This window comes from Ceratina calcarata, unplaced genomic scaffold, assembly GCF_001652005.2.
Source record: "Ceratina calcarata isolate Rehan_Ccalc_2016 unplaced genomic scaffold, ASM165200v1 scaffold1225, whole genome shotgun sequence".
NCBI classification, from domain to species: Eukaryota; Metazoa; Arthropoda; class Insecta; order Hymenoptera; family Apidae; genus Ceratina; species Ceratina calcarata.
In genome coordinates this window covers 1-10,936 of record NW_017133243.1, presented here as the reverse complement: position 1 = coordinate 10,936, position 10,936 = coordinate 1, and the positions used below count along the sequence as shown (strand labels likewise).

Here is a 10,936-nt window from a genome sequence, read left to right as displayed (position 1 = left end):
TTACATCTCTTTTTTATCATTTACGATTAAAATGGAGAAATTCGTGAAATTTGAATGTTCTACGAGATGAACATACAATATTTAGATAGAAAACCATCAAAGCGTGGAGGAACTGGTTGGAGACCATGAAATAGTCGCGATTTCCAACAACTTGAAATTCTGCAATTTCGTCGACGAATTGCGTTTGGAAGATCCCCAAGCGTGTGAAATGCCACAGCTAACATGCGAATGCATTTAACGTACCTAATACTATAAACTATAACCACGAGTTCTTTATTTCTAGTCCAATTTAATATCACGAATTCCTGCGAACGAATTTACATGTTTGGAATCCGAGGATAATTTAAATCGCAAATTAATTTTTTAATTAGGAACGTTGAGAGCATTGTTCGAAATTAAATATCGTGTAAATAATGAAAAGTGGCATTTCATTTTTATGTACATTTCTTGCCCTTGCATCGGTCTGTCAAAAACAAAATTGTCGAGAAATTGAAAAATCGGTTTGTATGAATTATAAAATACAAACTTCTGTAAACTTAAGTAATTTTAAATTTATTAAGGATGAAAAGTGATACTAATTTCGTAGAAAAAAAATATCTCGTTACATAATAGCAAGCAACGTATAATAATAAATCGACGTGAAAATAATTAATGAGAAGACGCAGCTGTTTTTAAAATCGATATTGAACTACTAAACTTCCTGTCCCTCGTTAAGAAATATCAAAGTGATATTGAAAATGTATTCATTAATTATTAATAATTTTCTTCATCAGTTGTTGCGATTTGATAAAGGTTAAAGGTTTTGCGTGTAATCATTTGCATTTCACGTATAGAGATCGCTTCCCACGTTCTCATTGTCACTTCTATTTCCAAGAACGAAACTCATTTACAAACGAAAACCATGCAACGAGTAAAAAATTGAACGGTGGCATCAACAGGCTCTCCTCCATATCGATTCATAGTACCTTCCCGTGTTCTCTAAAACGAAATGTTTCACCATCCCCGAGCAAGTGTCGTCCATCGAACGCTTACCAGTGTGCTCGCGAATCGAGTATCCCTTTGGCACCAAATTTTTTAACCCACGCCTTCATACCCCCGAGCGAATAGATGAAAACTGATCTGAATTCCTTTTGTTTTTTACCTCTACCGTTTGTAGTGAACGTGCAATCAATTTCAACGAATATTTTTTCTATCCAATACTGTTCATTCATACTGTTTTGATCGCGATCTGCTGGTTTTAAGTATTCAAGCTCGCTTAATTGCAATTTATAACAATAGCGTGGAGAACGATTTCAGTATAAAAGGAATTTGAATAAATGATGAAATGGCCTTGTCATATATTTTAATCATACATTTGTTATTGGAACGAAAGGTGTTCAGTGACAGACAAGTGTAATTTCACAGGGTAAGGAAAAATTTAAATTAGACGTGCCGACAAGAGGTAGAAGTTTCCCGTGCAGAGGATTTCCTGGGGACGAGAGAGTGGAGATTTTCTCTCGTACTTAATCCCCTCCGAAAACGAATACGTCACAACCGGGATTTATTACAGACCACGCGAGATGGTATGAATGTTGCGCGTTCGAACTTGTTCGACGACGGATTAGAATTACAATTTCACAGTTCGCCGGCAATAACTCCAGCCGACTAAGTTTAACTACGCACTCAACTAATTTAACTTACAGCCTGTCGGCGATCGCGTATGCGCAGCCGGCCAACTGCCATTCTTAAGAGTTTCCAGATGAGATATCATACGATCTTTATTAATATTCAAATAAATGTTAGATTCACCAGGTGTTCATTAAAATTTAATTATTATTATATTCGGATTTTAAATAAATTTATCACAGAGAATATGTTTCTTTGTAAATAAAAGTATTCTAGTAGAAAGCAGATAAGCAAGTGAGATTTATACCTGTTATTGAAATGTAATTAATTATAATTATTTACAGTTATAAGTAATTTACAGTTAGTATAATTATTACAGTTACATCTCTTTTTTATCATTTACGATTAAAATGGAGAAATTCGTGAAATTTGAATGTTCTACGAGATGAACATACAATATTTAGATAGAAAACCATCAAAGCGTGGAGGAACTGGTTGGAGACCATGAAATAGTCGCGATTTCCAACAACTTGAAATTCTGCAATTTCGTCGACGAATTGCGTTTGGAAGATCCCCAAGCGTGTGAAATGCCACAGCTAACATGCGAATGCATTTAACGTACCTAATACTATAAACTATAACCACGAGTTCTTTATTTCTAGTCCAATTTAATATCACGAATTCCTGCGAACGAATTTACATGTTTGGAATCCGAGGATAATTTAAATCGCAAATTAATTTTTTAATTAGGAACGTTGAGAGCATTGTTCGAAATTAAATATCGTGTAAATAATGAAAAGTGGCATTTCATTTTTATGTACATTTCTTGCCCTTGCATCGGTCTGTCAAAAACAAAATTGTCGAGAAATTGAAAAATCGGTTTGTATGAATTATAAAATACAAACTTCTGTAAACTTAAGTAATTTTAAATTTATTAAGGATGAAAAGTGATACTAATTTCGTAGAAAAAAAATATCTCGTTACATAATAGCAAGCAACGTATAATAATAAATCGACGTGAAAATAATTAATGAGAAGACGCAGCTGTTTTTAAAATCGATATTGAACTACTAAACTTCCTGTCCCTCGTTAAGAAATATCAAAGTGATATTGAAAATGTATTCATTAATTATTAATAATTTTCTTCATCAGTTGTTGCGATTTGATAAAGGTTAAAGGTTTTGCGTGTAATCATTTGCATTTCACGTATAGAGATCGCTTCCCACGTTCTCATTGTCACTTCTATTTCCAAGAACGAAACTCATTTACAAACGAAAACCATGCAACGAGTAAAAAATTGAACGGTGGCATCAACAGGCTCTCCTCCATATCGATTCATAGTACCTTCCCGTGTTCTCTAAAACGAAATGTTTCACCATCCCCGAGCAAGTGTCGTCCATCGAACGCTTACCAGTGTGCTCGCGAATCGAGTATCCCTTTGGCACCAAATTTTTTAACCCACGCCTTCATACCCCCGAGCGAATAGATGAAAACTGATCTGAATTCCTTTTGTTTTTTACCTCTACCGTTTGTAGTGAACGTGCAATCAATTTCAACGAATATTTTTTCTATCCAATACTGTTCATTCATACTGTTTTGATCGCGATCTGCTGGTTTTAAGTATTCAAGCTCGCTTAATTGCAATTTATAACAATAGCGTGGAGAACGATTTCAGTATAAAAGGAATTTGAATAAATGATGAAATGGCCTTGTCATATATTTTAATCATACATTTGTTATTGGAACGAAAGGTGTTCAGTGACAGACAAGTGTAATTTCACAGGGTAAGGAAAAATTTAAATTAGACGTGCCGACAAGAGGTAGAAGTTTCCCGTGCAGAGGATTTCCTGGGGACGAGAGAGTGGAGATTTTCTCTCGTACTTAATCCCCTCCGAAAACGAATACGTCACAACCGGGATTTATTACAGACCACGCGAGATGGTATGAATGTTGCGCGTTCGAACTTGTTCGACGACGGATTAGAATTACAATTTCACAGTTCGCCGGCAATAACTCCAGCCGACTAAGTTTAACTACGCACTCAACTAATTTAACTTACAGCCTGTCGGCGATCGCGTATGCGCAGCCGGCCAACTGCCATTCTTAAGAGTTTCCAGATGAGATATCATACGATCTTTATTAATATTCAAATAAATGTTAGATTCACCAGGTGTTCATTAAAATTTAATTATTATTATATTCGGATTTTAAATAAATTTATCACAGAGAATATGTTATTATGAGTTTAAACAGAAATTCGAATTCTTTATAAGATATAAATTTCGTCACTAATCAAATCGGAAATTAAACGTATATTGATGACAGTCTGTTGATTCAATTAATTATATTTATAAAAGAAGATTCATTACCTTCGCAATTGTATTTGACAGTAGGTATTTCGAAATGCTCGTTTCCACAGATAGCTTGAATTCCTTTTTAAAATCTGTTTGCGAACTGGTTCCTTCTATGCACAGGTTGAACATGACATTCCATTACCCAACTGAAAATAAGTAATGGATTTCCCTTGCCGGGATTATTTGTCACCAAACGATTTTTAAATGCCATTTAAAATAATCAATATTATTCATAATTATTATACGAATATATATTTATTGGGTCAAGGCATCCTCTTTAACCCTTTCGCTACGGACACCGACTATAGTCGGCGACCGCGCGACGTGCTGTGAGTACGGGTGCCGACTATAATCGGCGTCCGAATATCTTTTGAATCTAATAGCTCGTACTGAACTAAATCCTGCATATTTTACATACGAAATAAGAATCTTCAATTTTTTTCTATTGGATGGTAAATAAACAATACAATACAATACAACAATACAATACAAGTATTTGTAAGGCACAAAACTATAATAGAAAACAAGGATTATAATATAAAGTATCTAAAAAAAAAAAATATAAAGTGATCCCGCGGAACGGACTGCCGTAGGATAAGGTTAATTGGATACAACGGTACCTGCGAGCGACGGCAGGCTTTTCAAAAACTTGCAACCTCCGAGCAACCGATCCGCAAACAAGGCACTCTTGGAACTTTGTCGACATGAACACTTTATCACAATAAATACTTGAACATGTACAGAAGTTCACTCCCTCCAACACCGCATCGTCTACTCGTTCCGAAGAACAGAACCGTCGACGTCGACATCACAACGCTTATGCACTCGGATATCCGATCACCGATCCGATAACGCTACTTCGAGCGTGGAGGGAAGAAGATGCGGAGCGATGATAAAGCGTGCTATAGAAGTGCGGTTTTAATCAGTGGAAGGAGCAGACCGTAAAAATGGGGAATCACGTGTACCAATTATAATCCAGTTAGGCCTACCTGTTAGTCCCACTACTGATCTGGATCACTTGGCTCCTCCATCAATTTGCGTCGCGTTACGTACTTCAGTAGAGAAGATCAACCATAAGAGTGCCTAATAGAATTTCAAGAATCATGAAATCTTGTAATATTTCTATAAAGATCATTATTTTGTGAATATCTTTCTTAATTTGATTAAAGAAATGTAACAACAATCTTGATTAAATAAATATTTTTTTAAAAGAATCTGAATAAATATTTCTTTTCTAACATACTTCTCACGTTTCATTAGCCGAATCCTAATTTGATCCCATTTACAGTTATTTTCGTGTTCCTCTTTGTTTTTCATTTATCCTCCTTGTATCTCGCTTTCGTTATGCTACTTTTTTACGTTCACATTTCACACGGATTATTATAGAAGCAACCGCAGGTTTTTACTATACTTGTTTTGTTGCAAGTTACTCCAGCTTTTCTCCTCATTTTCCTCCCTGACCTTCATTACCGCGTGAAATATTCTCTGTCGAGACTGATTCACAAAATTGGATACAACTACAGTAAAACGTCGATTAATCCAGACACGCCGGTTTTACGAAACGTTGTTTATCCGAAAAATCGCTTATCCGAACGAGTTTAGTTCGGGTAATCGACGTTCAACACGTAATTAGGAAGAGTGTCCAATTAATATTCAACAGTTAACGAGAATTTCCCTTATTTTCGCATTCAGAACGCAGTGAATAACGAAGCGCGTTCTTTCGAATTAGCCGGAAAAACTAAAAGACAGTCATACTATCCGATACGTTATTGATTTACCCGTAACCACAAATTGTGAAACAACGGCGACAGCAACGAGTATCGTGTTCCGTATTGAACAAATCTAACAATAACAGGGAGTAACGTGATCATTTATGCGCAAACAGCTATTAGCTATTGGAATTGTGATACGCGCGATATATGTATTTACGTACAAACGTACATGGATACGTATATATGGTCGGTATGTATATCAAACAAACGCAATTTGGGAAAACGCAATTAAGAAGATAATTGATGTTCTCGATGAACGAATCTCGATGAGATTTTTCATCGATATCGAACAGAGCCGAGCCGAGTTATTTTCCGATCCGATAGCCGCATACAAACTATAAATATTCGTCATTAGGTAGTTCCTGTACAATGCTAATTGAAGTATCTTTTCATCGAGTTCAATTAACGATCAAATTCATCGAAATAGAAAAAACATTGAATGAACGTTTATGCCAATCGGTGAGATTGTAAAAAGAACAAAATCAAGCGCGATTACAAATAGCTGATAGAAATTCAGATTGAAACATTCAACGAAAAAAATGTAACAAAGTATTGTAAAAAAAAAAGAATGTCAAAGGCAGAACCAGAGTTGTATGCTTTTGGGATGATATTCACCGAAAAAGCTTATTGCATTTCATACTTTTTCAAAAGTGTTTGTTCATCCTACTGTACAATTGGATAACTATCGATGCATATCATTCTCTTCAGTGAAATTCCCGATCTGACGTTCTCTTGCGAATGGAACTCCTTTTGAGTGTTATACCTCGGCGAACCTTTATCACCGGAATTCTTCTTGGAGACTGCCTCATCTGCCAGGATTGCCCCCAGGAAGTTTCACATAGCCCCCGTGTCATTCTAATAAGGAAGTATTTCTTACACGTGCGGCGATGAAATAGTTTAAAAATGGTACATATTACATATTATACGTCAAACAAGGACTAACAAGATATTGATGTAAGCACTCATATAGAGCTGCAGCTTACGAGGCAATCTAGAAGCAATTTGAGACACGGAAGCGTCCCTTTGATACCTGCGCTCATGATCATGATTCAGTTCAGAAACATTATTACCAATAAGGGTAACACACGTGGCCCAGAATTATATTGGCCTACCTAATCAGTACACATTCTTTTTTCCACTTCTCATCACACGTGTTCAATTCAATTAGGAGACGATTGAAACCGGAAAGAAGTCACGGAATGGGATAACTTGTTTATTTATTAGTAGAGAGGAAGTCATGTATATGCATACGAGTTGAGGAAGCTAGTAACGAATGCGCGACCCACGAGTTCTATCTTAATGAGTAGCGAGTTGAAAGATTGGACTCGGAATGGCTCTATTTTACTGCTAATGTAGAATCTCGGCCATGTGTATGTGCAACCTTTAACCTTTGATCCATGGCGCCTCGGGACACGTCGTGCACGAATGTATTCTCAGCATGAATGTATTATCTACCATATCTCTGTGCAGCAACACATTGTCCCAAAATTCTAAACGAATATCGTACAAATGACCATTCTTGAAAAATATATAATTAACAAACAAAATTTCATCATGTGTGATATTCTTTTTATGCAGATATTTAGATCATATGTTCTGTCAGAGTTTTATAAATTATCGTCGCGAATCAAGTTGACTTTTATTATCTTGCAATATTTGTAATATTCATTGTAGGATTGTTGTATGAAGTATTAATTAATACGTTTGTTTGTTACTATACATAGCACGTCCTATGACCTTAAGAAAAGCGGAGGAATCGATGGACGGAATTAGCAAGACAGAAATAAAACAGAAATATATGCATATTCGAACGACTAAGTCTCTTCTCTATTTATTCGGTTCTATTTAGACGATTCTTTTCTGCGGAAACTTAATACCCACGGATAGAGCTATTCATAACCGGCACGATTGAAAGAAATTGTTGAACTACCATCTTCTCGTGTATTCAGAGGAATATCTGTTTTCGATAAATAAACTCCCCGATCGTTCGAATTATAAATTCTTTTAAATGGAAGGTAATATTTTTTAAAGAAGCAGCGTATCTCTTGGGAAGTAACGAATTATTTTGCCTTATGATGTCGACTGGAACAGATGAGTTAGAAATATATTTTATAATATATACTTTGACGGTTCGTGTGATCGTGCCGCGTTCGATCATTCTACCTGAAAATAGTCCACGTAGCAGTTACTGAAAATACCATCGCTGCAAGGGACGTGTATGTCACGCAAAGATGTTCATGTTCGTATCTACAGAGGCAATTCCATTTAGACATTTATCTATTTATATATTACTAGCATCCGCATCACTTCGATTGCGTGATGAATTTATAGAGATAATTATTCATTCGTTTATCTTTGATAAAAATCAGGACGTCATGTAAAAGAAATTTGGACATTTGTAAAAACACATGTCATCTCTCTTCACCCCTTTAGCGGGATAGTATGTTGTATGAAAGTTTGAATGTAATATGAAAAATGGATTTCTACATAAATCGTTTTGTATCGTTTAGAAATAAAAATCGAATATTTTAAGAGAAGCTCGAGAATTCATAAAAAGATTTTATTCCTTGGGGGTGAAATTCTGAAGAACCATTTCTGTATTGAGTGAGTACCTACATCATAAGAGTATTATCAAGATTGTATCTTTCCAAGAGCAGTAGTTGAGATTATTCTTAGAGGGTAAAGGAAATCTCCATATTTCATTTTTTAAATTCATATCACAAAACTTTTATATTGCATAAAATCCCGTAATTTACTTATTACCCATCATTTCGTTTGATGCGTTTAGTGGATGATTCATTCATTGATGAATGAATGATTTAATATCTGTTTACTTAACTTTGATCTTTGGAATGTCTACAGTCAGTTGTAATCTGTTGATCAGAAGCAGAGAAATCTCGAAATTCTGGCTCAAACTAGGCTTAAAATGGATTCCAAACTACTGTTTATCTCTGAACGAAGCAGGCATTTACACACCAATTATAGAATTAACCCGTTCACTTGAGTTACAGTTCACTATACGAAACAAATAGCCATGCTGTAGATTTTATATGAACGGGTTAATAAAGAACTTCGTATAAACTATTAACTCTTTGCATGTGATAGACCATCAGTCATCAGAGAATCAGTCATGAATAGGATTTCAGAAATGAACACTAGCTGAAAGTGCACGTATTTCATCACAAAGCGATTTAAACAAATTAATAATGTTATGGACGGATGCATACAATAATCACGTGAAAGATAACGCATAGCCAATATCGACGCTAGCGTACGTTTAGGATTGTTTGTTTAATTAATTAATTAATTAACCGATTCGCCAATTTCCTTTATATAGATTTCATCCGTGCTAATTGTCTATATTTTCTTTTGTAAATTAATATTAGTAGAACTAATATAAATAATTGTGCAATATTCGTCTTGATTAGTTATGATAAGACAATTTTTCAAAATCCATTTCCTGTATTACATTTATAAAGATTTATGAGGAATTTATGGAATGCTTCTTTGTACGAAATTAGTGAACCTCGAGAATATACGAAGCACGCGGAAAAAGGAATTCGCGGCGTATTTATTAAATCTAAGAAATAGCTCCGCGAAACTAAATTAAATAAAAAAATTTTAATTCGTGATAAATGATAAAAGGAAAGAGCATATGTAATGTTATATGAAAACGTGCAATTTTTTCGAAGTGTATCTCGCATTCTACTATGTTTATTATTTGTCCACGACTTGTAAACTTCGTTACTGCTTGGTAAATAAAATTCGTATGTTCCCAAGTTCTGCATTTTTAAAATTTACGAAACTTTTATTCATTTTTCACCTTGCCCAAAATACCGAGCAGCTATCAGCGTGTCGTGTTCCAGTTTCAGACTGCCTATACTCTCTCTCTGTCTCATCTCGTGTCATCCGCTACTATTTTCCAGACAAATGATTATATGGTATACGCTTTTACTCGGGAAATATGCACTAATAAATCCAAGCTCCGTTACGCATAGATTGAAAATGAAAAAGCATTAAAACTAGGATTTAATATTTCTGTTCGGAAGATTTGAATGGGAAATTGAATTACGCTCGCCTATTCAGTTTGTTAACTCGTTAAATATTTGTTAAAAAAAAATCGTTCTTTTCAACGTTAATCGCATTCATTTGTCTCTGGAAACACAGTACAGAACACGTTAATTGGAAGACGAACTTCAACCGCAAACAATTTTACTACTATAGAATCGAGAATGGGAAATTATAAACAATTACTAAATGTATGTATATAAAGGAAAATATAATTATGAATCGTTTCATGAAACATTTGCTATTATTATGTTCATTGTGAATGGAAGCAGCGTACAAAGATAATGAAATAACGCAAAATTAGCTGTAATCACATTCTAATCGAAATGTAGTAGAACATCCGCCCTTTTACTGAAGAGATCAAAAAGGAAACGCTGGCATTAATAAACGCTTCAGTTTAATTAATACTTAAGCTCTCGTTGATGTGAAACTTATGGAACCACCTCTAATCATTATCGCCATTTACTTTTCTTTGTTCATTTCTTCTCCTCCTACTCTCTCAGTGAATCCTTTAATTAAAGTATCACTGAAATCTTAACCAAGTGTTCCCCTTTAATAACACTGTTTAATCTGTCCTTTTAAAAATCTGACAATTGTTCTATTTATATTAATGACGAAAAACATACTTACAAAAATTTTACCCACAGTTTATTAGCATGGAAATCTCTTCCACTGAATTCAACTACTTTGTGTATACGCAATAAGGGAAATAGAATGCCTATGCGAGTCTCAGCGGTGCACGAGTACCTCTTTTGAGTTAATTCCAAGAAGTGAATATAATAATTAAACCGTAGTAATTTTTCTCAGACAATTTTACAATAAAAAGCAGCTGAGAATTGTCTATCCTTTCATGTACGAAATGTATTGTACGTAATTATATTGTTTCACAGGTTCTCGATAAGGAATCCTATTAACTACAAGTAATCACATTAGTTTCTGAGATGTCGGCGGGAACGTCAAAGCTTTCAGCCTGCGCTATTTTAAGTCTGCATAAATGCGTGTTATGTGCAGAATTTATTGGCTTTGCGAAGTTTCATTTTTGTCAACGTCGAGACCTTTCACATTTTTAAGGATGTATTGGCTATACAGTCAATCCCAAAAGATTATGTACTTTAGAACAACGCATTTCCTATAATT

At 34.8% G+C, this 10,936-nt stretch overlaps 1 long non-coding RNA gene across 2 annotated transcripts; it reads right to left on the bottom strand.

Moving 5' to 3' along the window:
• Positions 1–3,902: 3,902 nt before the first annotated feature.
• On the bottom strand, positions 3,903–5,629 carry LOC113464596 (uncharacterized). Of its 2 annotated transcripts, XR_003389448.1 has the most exons (4): positions 5,203–5,629; positions 4,949–5,042; positions 4,580–4,861; positions 3,903–4,105 (listed from the first exon to the last, which is right to left on the bottom strand). It is a non-coding gene; the product is annotated as an uncharacterized LOC113464596 (long non-coding RNA). The 2 variants fall into 2 exon arrangements; XR_003389447.1 differs by having other exon boundaries at positions 4,580–5,042.
• Positions 5,630–10,936: the final 5,307 nt, after the last annotated feature.